Here is a 12,611-nt window from a genome sequence, read left to right on the forward strand (position 1 = left end):
CTCCCCCTTTGTGAATGCCAGCGCTCGTCCCATCTCTGGCCTTACTCGCTGTCTCCTTATATAGTATTAAATGTTATAGGCAGCCACATTCCTGGCACACGCAGGCAGCCTCACCCGTTCCTTCTCTCTGATCTTCATGACTTCTTTCAGTCTCCAGAGCTTGTAGCTCTCATCAAAGACTCATTCACCCTCTCGGCATCAGTCATTCCCACAGCCCCTTAAGAAACATTGTTTTCTCAGGATTCCCTCCCTCCTTCTGCCAATCGCTGCCCTAATCTGCCCTGCGCTAATCCCCGCCACAATATGCCAGTTGCTGTGCGCTGCGCCCCCATCTACGTATCACTTTTCATTGACAAGAAGGCTTCTCTAAACTGTCCCCAGTGAACTCTTAAAAGGTCACAACTTTTAAATTTTCCTGTGGAAACACAGGTGAAACAATGGGAATATTGAGGACCTTCGGGGAGTATCCATTACAGCGGGCGCAGGCGGAATCAGAGAGGAGCGGTCCGCGCTCTTTACCTGCCTCTATACCAAATACTTGTATTTCTTATTAAATAAACCCGCTACAGCATCTTAGAAATGTGTGTGTTTCGTTTGTTCCTCAGTTATTCCTCCTGGAAATATCAAATGACAACTGGGCGTTACCATTTCTTTAATCACTGGGGTGTGTTCTTGTCAAACTTAAAAAAAAAATATATGTTTCATGAGATATTCTCAACAAACCTATCTGACCACTGGGACCCCCACCGGTCCCAAGAATGGGGCTCTGAAATCCCCACCTGGATATTTACAGCATTTCCACAGAAAACGGATGGAACGGTGGTGCACATGCATTTAAGAGGCCGGTTTGTAATTTTGAGAATAACCCTTTAATATAGTATTAGAGGGCATGTCCACCTGTCACGGGTGAGAGACAGTCATGTGGTTTCTGGCCATAGAAGGTCACAGCGTTTGGCTGTGAAGAATGCTCCAACTTTCCATTGTTTCGTATTTGTTGATATAGGTAGCTTTTCTGCTGGATTCATCTCTCCCCCTTTTGGACCCAGCAGGAGCTCACCCTCCACCCATCAGTATTCTCTTGGTGCTTATATACCCCTTCCTTCCATTGGACTGGTGTTGGTGATATTTTTCAGTTCATCCAAGCCTTGGTTGCAAGTTTCTGGCTTGTACTCCTCTGTAGTATCGTTGCTGAATACTTTGCTGACCTTCTACCTGAGTCATCTGCAGATACGTAGTTCATGCATTTTCCCCCTGTGTGTCCTCCTTGTGTCTTCTCTAGTGTTTAGTGGGATTGACAAAGGGGTCATCCCATCCGTTCCCTATTTAGGGCCCTGCACTAGGGATACCTAGGGTCAGGTATCCGGCTCGGTGCATAGGTGCGGATCCTATCTAGGATGGTGAGGGACCCAAGGTTTGGTCAGGGGTCACCATCTCCCCCTTCCCTAGACACAGGGTTTCCCTTCCCTTTTTCTTGGTACTTCCCTGTACCTAGCGTGACACCACCTCTTTGTATTTTATTGATTCAATACATCCAATGACCCTCACGCGCATGGGATGAAAGTTGGGAAATGTAACAGATGCGGCTGACTATCAGCATGATGTGTACTGGGACCTGCCAACTCACACCCCAAAGGATGATGCTGGAGAAGAGAAGGATCCGGGCTGCTGGAATTTCAATGGTTGAACCCTTTCCTGTCGGGGAAGACACGTATGGCAGCAGCTTTCTCTTCTCTCTCCAATGACAACCTCGGACACAGACCTGTAGGGGGCAGCAGCTTTCTCTTCTCTCCCCAATGACAACCCCGGGCGCTAATCTGTAGGGGGCAGCAGCTTTCTCTTCTCTCCCCAATGACAACCCCAGGCGCTGATCTGTAGGGTGGGAGCAGCTTTCTCTTCTCTCCCCAATGACAACCCCGGGCGCTAATCTGTAGGGTGGGAGCAGCTTTCTCTTCTCTCCCCAATGACAACCCCAGGCGCTGATCTGTAGGGGGCAGCAGCTTTCTCTTCTCTCCCCAATGACAACCCCAGGCACTGATCTGTAGGGGGCAGCAGCTTTCTCTTCTCTCCCCAATGACAACCCCAGGCGCTGATCTGTAGGGGGGGAGCAGCTTTCTCTTCTCTCCCCAATGACAACCCCAGGCGCTAATCTGTAGGGGGGGAGCAGCTTTCTCTTCTCTCCCCAATGACAATCCCGGGTGCTGATCTGTAGGTGAGAGCAGCTTTATCTTCTCTCCCCAATGACAACCTTGGACGCTGCTCTATAGAGGGGAGCAGCTTTCTCTTCTCTCCACAATAAAAACCCCATGCGCTGATCTGTAGTGGGGAGCTGCCTCCTAGCTGACCGCAAATGTAGGGCCAGGTTAAGGCTATGTGCGCACTTTGCATTCTATTCCACAGTGTGTAAGTCACTGCATGTGCGTCTCAGAACGCAGCCGAAAAGCTGCGATCTGAGACGCATTGTTACTGCAGAATTCATGCGTTCTGGATGCTTGCTCTGCCATAGACAGAGAGGGAAAAGCATCCAGAACGCACATTTTTGACAGTGCGGTCCCCACTGGGCTCTGCAGCATCCCCATAGACTTGCAGCAGAGCCGAGTAGGACCGCACTGTCAAAAAGAGCTTGGTTGGCTGCGAGACAGTGCCGCGCGATCAGAATGAACTTGGATGCACTTCACCCGACTTCATTGTGATCGCGCGGCTCTGTGCGTGTGCCGCGGCTTGATTTGCGATCACAGGTGAAGGACTCACCGGTGGCCACAAATCTCCTGAGTGACTGAAGTGAGCCACGCGATCAGCAGTGCCGTCACTCAGGTTACCCGCGGCCAGCTCAAGTCCTCCACACGAGACCTGTGGCCGCGGGTAACCTGAGTGATGTCTCCGCTGACAATGCCACTCACTTCAGTTTCTGTGTGGAGCTGACAGGAGCGGCGGTGTTCTACTGCCGCTCCTGTCAGCTTCATGTAGCAGAGCTGAAAGCGTCGTGGGACCTCTGTGGATTACGCCGGACCTGGAGGGGTGTTTGGGGATTTTATTAAAGTGGTGAAATAGGGTGTTTTTTTGTCTTTTATTTCAAAAAAAGGATTTTTTTGGGTGTATGTGTTTATTTACTTTCACTTACAGGTTAATCATTGGGGGGTGTCTCATAGACGCCTGCAAAGATTAACGTAGGACTTAGTGACAGCTATGGGCTGCCATTAACTCCTTATTACCCAGATTGCCACCGCACCAGGGCAATTTTGGATGAGCCGGGTAGAGTCCCAGGATTATCTAATGGATGCGGCAATTCCGGGCGGCTGCTGGCTGATATTGTTAGGCTGGGGGCTCCCCATAACGTGGGGCTCCCCATCCTGAGAATACCAGCCTTCAACCGTGTGGCTTTATCTTGGCTGGTATCAAAATTGGGGGGACCGCACGCCATTTTTTTTTTAATTTATTTATTTTACTGCACTACATAGACCCGCCCACCAGTGACTGTGATTGGTTGCAGTGAGACAGCTGTCACTCAGCATGGGGGCGCGTCTGAATGCAACCAATCATAGGCGCCGGTGGGCGGGGGAAGCAGGGAATACGAGATGGAATAATGAGCGGCCCGCATTTTCAAAAGCTGGAGAAGCCGCCGCAGTGTGACAGCCGTGCAGCGCCGTGTCAGAGATAGGTCAGTGATCGGTGAGTATGAGAGAGGGGGGGATTAGGGATAGACCGACCGACAGAGAGACCGACAGACAGAGAGAGAGACAGACAGAGACAGAGAGAGAGAGAGAGGGGGAGAGAGAGAGAGAGTGAGTGAGAGTGTGGGTGGAAAATGCAACCAAAACGCACAAAAGAAGTGACATGTTGCTTTTTAGAACGCAGCCTTTTGGCAGCAGCCGAAACGTTGCATTCTAAAACGCAACATGCGGATGGAATTTGCACAATCTTCATACATTGTGCTGGTGGACGCAGGACGCATGCTTTTATGCTGCGGTGCAGAACGCAGCGTAAAAGCATGATAACACGCAACGTGTGCACATAGCCAACAAAAAAAAAGGTAGAGCGGCTGTGCAAAAAAACCCCTAGATTAAGTCTTCTTCTCTTTTGTGTATGTAGCTCTAATTCAGAACTATGTGTTTCCAATGGTTATAGACAATAAACAATCCCTGTGTAGTGTGATCTTGCAGTCATTTGTTATTTCATGCCCTTTTCTCCCCTATAAAGAAAAATAAAGATACTGAGACTACGCATAGGCTTGGGTTATGGTCATGTATTGGGGACAACAATTGTGCCTTTTTTATGTATATAGCCGCCGCCGTATTCCTCTACACATACAGTAAATCCCGGACACATTAAGAGGCTTTCATTAAATGTAAACGATATATTAGAAAGAGTGTTTGGCAATTATAAAAGTCCCGATGCCAGCTATAATACAGCCATGTTTGACTGCAGGCCTAAAAGTACAAGTGTTGGGTATACCTGGTGGAAAGCCAAAAGGTTCAGCGCTTGGTGTAATATTACTATGTATAATAGCAAATATAGAAGGGCACGTGCCAGTACAATATCGCCTGATCTGATGCCAAGTCTAGAGGTGCTGGTCCCAGACACAACAATGTCATATTAGATGCAAGTTATGAAAGAGCGGACGCCAGGTATCGGGGCACTGCGGGCCGACTTCTCAATAGTATATTGTATGGGTGCATGAAAATATAGCCGGAGAATATTAAGTGCAAAGCACCAGAGGTGTAAACTGACAAGTGTGGGGTCCACGAGTAAGATAACAATGGGTCTCACATTAAGGGTCTGGACTTTGACACTTGGGATAGAAGGGTCTTGTATCCCCTACTATCCATGACTCTTGAGCCTATTCTCTACCCCAACGCTTATAAATAATACCGTGCGGTGCTCGCTTATAAATAATAAAGTACAGTGCTTGCTTATAAATAATACCGTACGGTGCTTGCTTATAAATAATACCGTACAGTGCTTGCTTATAAATAATACCGTACGGTGCTTGCTTATAAATAATGCCGTACAGTGCTTGCTTATAAATAATACTGTACAGTGCTTGTTTATAAATAATACCGTACAGTGCTTGCTTATAAATAATACCGTACGGTGCTTGCTTATAAATAATACCGTACGGTGCTTGCTTATAAATAATACTGTACAGTGCTTGTTTATAAATAATACTGTACAGTGCTTGCTTATAAATAATACCGTACAGTGCTTGCTTATAAATAATACCGTACAGTGCTTGCTTATAAATAATACCGTACGGTGCTCGCTTATAAATAATACCGTACAGTGCTCGCTTATAAATAATACCGTACAGTGCTTGCTTATAAATAATACCGTACGGTGCTTGCTTATAAATAATACCGTACGGTGCTTGCTTATAAATAATACCGTACGGTGCTTGCTTATAAATAATACCGTACAGTGCTTGCTTATAAATAATACCGTACAGTGCTTGCTTATAAATAATACCGTACGGTGCTTGCTTATAAATAATACCGTACGGTGCTTGCTTATAAATAATGCCGTACGGTGCTTGCTTATAAATAATACCGTACAGTGCTTGCTTATAAATAATACCGTACAGTGCTTGCTTATAAATAATACCGTACAGTGCTTGCTTATAAATAATACCGTACGGTGCTTGCTTATAAATAATGCCGTACGGTGCTTGCTTATAAATAATGCCGTACGGTGCTTGCTTATAAATAATACCGTACAGTGCTTGCTTATAAATAATACCGTACAGTGCTTGCTTATAAATAATACCGTACAGTGCTTGCTTATAAATAATACCGTACGGTGCTTGCTTATAAATAATACCGTACGGTGCTTGCTTATAAATAATACCGTACAGAGCTTGCTTATAAATAATACCGTACGGTGCTTGCTTATAAATAATACCGTACGGTGCTTGCTTATAAATAATACCGTACAGTGCTTGCTTATAAATAATACCGTGCGATGCTCGCTTATAAATAATAAAGTACAGTGCTTGCTTATAAATAATACCGTACGGTGCTTGCTTATAAATAATACCGTACGGTGCTTGCTTATAAATAATACCGTACAGTGCTCACTTATAAATAATACCGTACGGTGCTTGTTTAAGAAGTATTTCAAAGTGATAAGACCTGCACTAGGGGGGGTGGTGAACCTGGAAAAGTAAGTAAAGAAATTCAAAGTAGTCCTGGCACTATGTGACTGGAGAATAGGAGGAGGACAGGGGACTCCTATACTGTTCCTCATCCTAGGGGACCCTAGGATATCCCTAACCTCCAGATTACCCCTGATGGTGGAGATGACGGAGTCCCATACCCTAATATTCTCCTGACCAAAATTAATCTGTTCCCTACAGTAAAGGAAGGGGCAGGAGTGAGATAATACAGATAAAGACAGTGAAAAACTAAAACTCAAACACACTGCAAACTCACAGAAATAAACAGTAAGTGACTAAGGAGAAAAGCAAGACAAGGAAGGCAGAAACAAAACCCCAACCACTCACAGTAATAAAGTACAACAACAACCAGTAAGTCAGGATCACAACACCTCACCAGACCAGTATAGAGAAGCTATAGATAGCATTAAAGGAAGTGTCCAGCCAGCATATAGGAGGGGAGTGAGTGTGACTGGTTCCCCCACAGCATGTGATCAGAGTAGACTAACATGTCCTGTGTATGGCTGGCCTATGAGCTCACTAGTGACTTTGTACCTTGCAGTTTATCCTGATTTTACACTGGAGGGCAGCTCTCTGTCCACTGTTTTAGGTCTCTTTCATAAGTCCATATAAAACACGTATGTTAAAATCTGATACCGGTGTCATCAGTGGTTTCCAGCAGTGTGCCATCTGTGTTTTTCCGGTAGGGATAAAAAAAAAAAATGAAATTACAAAGCTATACTTTGCATTGTTAAACACGTACAGCACATTGATGTCATCCGTGTGCTGTACGTGTTTTCACAGACCCATTTTCACAATGTGACTGTAGGATAAAAAGGTACAGGGGCTCCTATACTGTGCCATATGCTAGGGGACCCAGTGTTTTCTCCGGTACGTCACACGTATGCAAACACAGATGTCACACGTGTGACATACGCATGACACGTATGACTCATGTATGACCATAACCATGTGTGTGGCACGGACATCTGAAACCGGCCTAACCTCCGGATTACCCCTGATGGTGGAGATGCCGGAGTCCCGTGCCTTACTATACTTCTGAGTAAAGCTAATCTGTTCCCTCCTCCCCCCCAGAGAAGGAAGAGGCAGGAGTGTGATAGCAACACAGCTAAAGACAGACAGGGAAAAAAAAACTTGGACACACTGCAAACAGAACAGAGAGTAAGAAACTAAAAAGAAAAGCAAGAGAAGTAAGGCAGCAATAAAAGTACAACAAGCGTTAACACCACAACCGCTCACAGCAATAAAGTCCTACAACCACCAGTAAGTCTATATCAAAACACCTCACCAGACTAGTATAGAGATGCTATAGCTGGCATTAAAGGATGTGTTCAGCCAGTATATATAGGGAATGATTGTGACTGGCTCCCACACAGCATGTGATCAAAGGAGACTAACAAGCAGCCTAGCAGAGATTAACTCTTGCTAGCCTGTCTATGAGCTACCTATCTACAGGTCAATACAAGTGTCCACCTGCACTGATTATAGACATCCGAGAAGTTAGCAGACAGTGCCAGAATCTGTAGTCTCCACAGATCCTGACGCAGACATAACAGTTGACGATGATTGTAGAAACTTGCCTTTATTCAGCAACTTCAAGGAAGCGTTTCAAACCTATTTAAGCTTTCATCAACTTGGATAGGCGGAAACGTGTCCTTAGGCTATGTGTCCACGCTGCGGAAAATGCGCGGATTTTGCCACGGATTTCTCGCGGAAAAGCTGCAGATTTCCCGAAAATCTGCAGCTCAGGCACTTCCCAGCCATTTCTATGGTATTTTGGAAATGCTGTGCCCATGCTGCGGATTTTTCCGCAGCGGATTTCGTGCGGATTTTGATCCGGAAAAATCTGCAACATGTCAATTATTGTTGCGAATTTTCATCCGGATTTTGGCTTTAAAATTGGGGGAAAAAAAAAAATCCGCACCAAAATCCGCATCAAATCCGCGGCAAATCCGCACCTTTGAAAAGGTGCGGATTTTGCGGGAAAGCCGCGGATTTTGATGCAGAAAAATCCGCAGCTACATTCTCCCGTGGACACATAGCCTTAAACTTGCTGAATAAGGACAAGTCTTGCATTGTGAATGTCGGGACCTTTTTGGCCCAGAACCTTTTTTTCTGGGGAGGGTCATCTTGAACTGTCACTGGCGTTTTGTTGTTTAGGGGGGTGGTAGATAGATTTCTACCATAAACGGTGACATGTTCTGGGGTTCAGAAGACACAAATTGTTTGGGATTTCTCAATTGGACCTTTTTGGGGTGACTTTGATGGGGATGTAAATTTACCAGTGACTGGTACGAACGGATTTTATTTTTTTGCGGGGGGGACATCAAGAACGGACATGAGAGGGAAGATTCTAGCACTAACAATGCCATTTTTTAGGCTCTAGATTACCACTAATGTTTTGGTTTTAGAACATCCGCTGACATTTTTGGATTCTGGAACGGACCGTGACATTTTGACCTTAGACAGTATATAGACTTTGTAGTGTTACCATGGCTTCAGTTTAATACACCGTTTAGGCCTAGATTAAAATATATTGAAATAATTGCAAATTCAGCCAGAAAACATAGGCTAGTTACATCCAGTGTTATGTACTCTCAAGTGGAAAGAAGAGTCTCGGTTAATTCTGTTTCCAATGATTATAGCAAATATGGTTAATTCAGCAAAGAAATGTGGGATTAAATGATTGCCCTTCGAGAACACACAGCGAGTACAAGCATCAGCGGCGAAAACCAAAGCCACATACTTGTGTGGTTAACACCAAACACGTAACCACTGCACCATACCTTCAATTACACAGGGGTTCCTGAGGGATGGTTCGGATGAATATGGCACTGGTATGTGGTTCCCTGAAATAATAGGAGTGCAATAAAATTGCATATATTAATAAAAGCACTGGAGCAAAATAAATAGAAACATCAAATGTATATGAGTAACTTACAAAAGGAAAATCAAAGGTAAATTTGTGCAAATCAAGGGCAGGTGGCTGCAGGAACACAGAAACCTAATATTGATATTATCTTTGCACCATGAATTTTAAAGGACTATTCTCATCTCCAATATGTAGTAGGTGTAATAATAATAATAATAATAATAATAATAATAATAAGATTAGGAAATACCGACAATTAGAAATGTAGTATAGTTCTCCTGATTAGCTATGGCTCTTACCTCATGTGCAGGGCATTGCAGTAGCTTAGATATCCATGGTTATAAACATTAGGAACTTACTAACTGTTACTACATGAGTGGTCATACCCATGGAAAACTAGGCTCCTGCAATGCCCTGCACATGAGGTAAGAGACATAGCTAATCAGGAGAACTATACTACATTTCTAATTGTCGGAATTTCCTAATATTATTATTATTATTACACCTACTACATATTGGAATGGGATCTTGGAGATGGGAATATATTCGAAATCCTATCCCAATATGTAGTAGGTGTAATAATAATAATAGCAAATACTGCCAATTAGAAACGTAGTATAGTTCTTCTGATTAGCTATGTCGCTTAGCTCATGTGCAGGGCATTGCAGTAGCTTAGATTTCCATGGTTATGACCATTCATATAGTGACAGTTAGTTGGAAACCTAAGGTCCTGCAAATGTGGTAAGAGACATAGCTAATCAGGAGAACTATACTACATTTCTAATTGGCAGTAATTCCTAATATAATTATTACACTTGCTACATATTGGAATGGGATCTTGGAGATGGGAATATCTTTGAAATCCTATCCCAATATGTAAAAATAATAATATTAGGAATTACCGACAATTAGAAATGTAGTATAGTTCTCCTGATTAGCTGTTGCTTACCTCATGTGCAGGACATTACAGTAGCTTAGGTATAAACACTAGCAACTGTCACTATATGAAAGGTCATAACCATGGAAACCTAAGCTCCTGTAATGTCCTACATATGAAGTAAGAGTATCCATGGTTATGAACACTAGCAACTAAAGCGGGCTTTACACGCTGCGACATCGCTAATGCGGAGTCGTTGGGGTCACGGAATTTGTGACGCACATCCGGCCGCATTAGCGATGCCGTTGCGTGTGACACCGATAAGCGATTTTGCATCGTTGAAAAAACTTGCAAAATCGCTAATCGGCGACATGGGGGTCCATTCTTAAAAATCGTTACTGCAGTAGTAACGAAGTTGTTCCTCGTTCCTGCGGCAGCACACATCGCTGCGTGTGACGCCGCAGGAATGAGGAAGCTCTCCTTACCTGCCTCCCGGCCGCTATGAGGAAGGAAGGAGGTGGGCGGGATGTTACGTCCCGCTCATCTCCGCCCCTCCACTGCTATTGGGCGGCGGTTCAGTGACGCTTCAGTGACGTCGATGTGACGCCGCACGGACCGCCCCCTTAGAAAGGAGGCGGTTCGCCCGTCACAGCGACGTCGCCGGACAGGTAAGTATGTTTGACGGCTCTTGTGCGGCACGGGCAGCGATTTGCCCGTGTCGCGCAACAGATGGGGGCGGGTACCCACACTAGCGATATCGGGACCGATATCCCAGTGTGTAAAGCCCGCTTAACTGAATATATGAGTGGTCATAACCATGGAAAAGCTACTGCAATGCCCTGCACATGAGGTAAGAGACATAGCTAATCAGGAAAACTATACTACATTTCTAATTGGCGGTAATTCCTAATATTATTATTACACTTACTACATATTGGGATATGATCTTGGAGATATTCCCATCTCCAAGATCCTATCCCAATATGTAGTAGGTGTAATAATAAAATTAGCAAATAACGCTAATTAGAAATGTAGTATAGTTCTCCTGATTAGCTGTAGCTTACCTCATGTGCAGGGCATTGCAGTAGCTTAGGTATCCATGGTTATAAACACTAGCAACTAACTGTCACTATATGAGTGGTCATGAAAATGGAAACCTAAGCTCCTGTAATGTCCTACACATGAAGTAAGAGTATCCATGGTTATGAACACTAGCAACTACCTGTTATATGAGTGGTCATAACCATGGAAACCTAAGCTCCTGCAATACCCTGCACATGAGATAAGATACATATCTAAATCAGTAGAACTATACATTTCTAATTGGAGGTATTTCCTAACATTATTATTACACTTACTACATATTGGAATAGGATCTTGGAGCTGGGAATATCTCCAAGATCCTATCCCAATATGTAGTAGATATAATAATAATAATAATAATAATAATATATTATTATTATTAATAGCAAATACCTCCAATTAGAAATGTCGTATAGTTCTCTAGATTAGCTATGTCTCTTACCTCATGTGCAGGGCATTACAGGAGCTTAGGTTTTCATGGTTATGACCACTCATATAGTGACAGTTATGCCCTGCACATGGGGGAAGTGACATTGCTATACCTGAAGAAATATACTACATTCTAATTAGAGATGTTTTCTAATATTATTACATCTACTACATATTAGAATAGGATCTTGGAGATCTTTCATTCAGTTATGCTTAGGCTTCTACTGTAAAAGTAAAAAATTAGCCAGTTGGTCGCTTTCTACTGGAATATGGGGCAGAATAGAAAAAAAAACAAGATGGATAGGAATATAGCTATACGACTTGGATAAAATAGCCAGACGGGGAATTAAAAGTTGTTTGTTTGTCTGAGGATGAAACTTGCTTCCTGTGAAAGTCCTGTGATTACTGCAGCATCAGCGCTGAGTCAAGTAGTGTGTAGAAGCCAAATAAAAGAGGAGAGGGTGGTAAGTAAATCGTGAACTAGCCGGCTTGTAGAAACTGTGACCTGACCAGGACCGGGATGCGGCTCACTATCTGTAACATGGCAAACAATGATTTATTCCTATTAGAGGGTGGCACGGTGGCTCAGTGGTTAGCACTGCAGTCTTGTGGTGGCTCAGTGGTTAGCACTGCAGCCTTGCAGCGCTGGGGTCCTGGGTTCAATTCCCACCAAGGACACCATCTGCAAGGAGTTTGTATGTTCTCCCCATGTTTGCGCGGGTTTCCTCCCACACTCCAAAAACTTACAGATAGGGACCTTAGATTGTGAGCCCCAATGGGGACAGTGTTGCCAATGTATGTAAAGTGCTATGGAATTAATAGCGCTATATATTAATTATTATTATTATTAGTGGAGAAAGAACTGTGCAGCACAAAAGCAGCAAAGGTGATATACATTATGAGCTAAGGTATTATCTTTCACTGGTGGTATTTAAAGGGGTTATGTGATACCACGCAGTTCAGAATTGGAGGTACAACCCACCATATCCATATTTTTTCTGCTAAAGTTGATTTTTAGAGAGTAAATAGGTGCCTGATTCATAAAGAGTAACTAAACTTGAATATTGTAATAATTATGTACACCATGGAAGGTTACGAAAGTTTCTAATTCACTTTGTAAGTGATCTGACATCTTTTTTGGTTAAAAAATAGCCATCACGACCCTGTTTTTCCCTCTAATAGTC

At 43.8% G+C, this 12,611-nt stretch overlaps 1 long non-coding RNA gene across 2 annotated transcripts in view; it reads right to left on the reverse strand.

Annotated features, from left to right (window-relative positions):
* Nucleotides 1-12,611, reverse strand: part of LOC142245499 (uncharacterized) — a 66,146-nt gene that overhangs the window by 28,296 nt on the left and 25,239 nt on the right. For both annotated transcript variants that reach the window (XR_012724778.1, XR_012724777.1), the window contains exon 2: nt 8,953-9,015. This is a non-coding gene — a long non-coding RNA (uncharacterized LOC142245499). The remainder of the gene's footprint in view (nt 1-8,952; nt 9,016-12,611) is intronic.

Source organism: Anomaloglossus baeobatrachus, chromosome 7 (assembly GCF_048569485.1).
Source record: "Anomaloglossus baeobatrachus isolate aAnoBae1 chromosome 7, aAnoBae1.hap1, whole genome shotgun sequence".
Taxonomy (NCBI): domain Eukaryota; kingdom Metazoa; phylum Chordata; class Amphibia; order Anura; family Aromobatidae; genus Anomaloglossus; species Anomaloglossus baeobatrachus.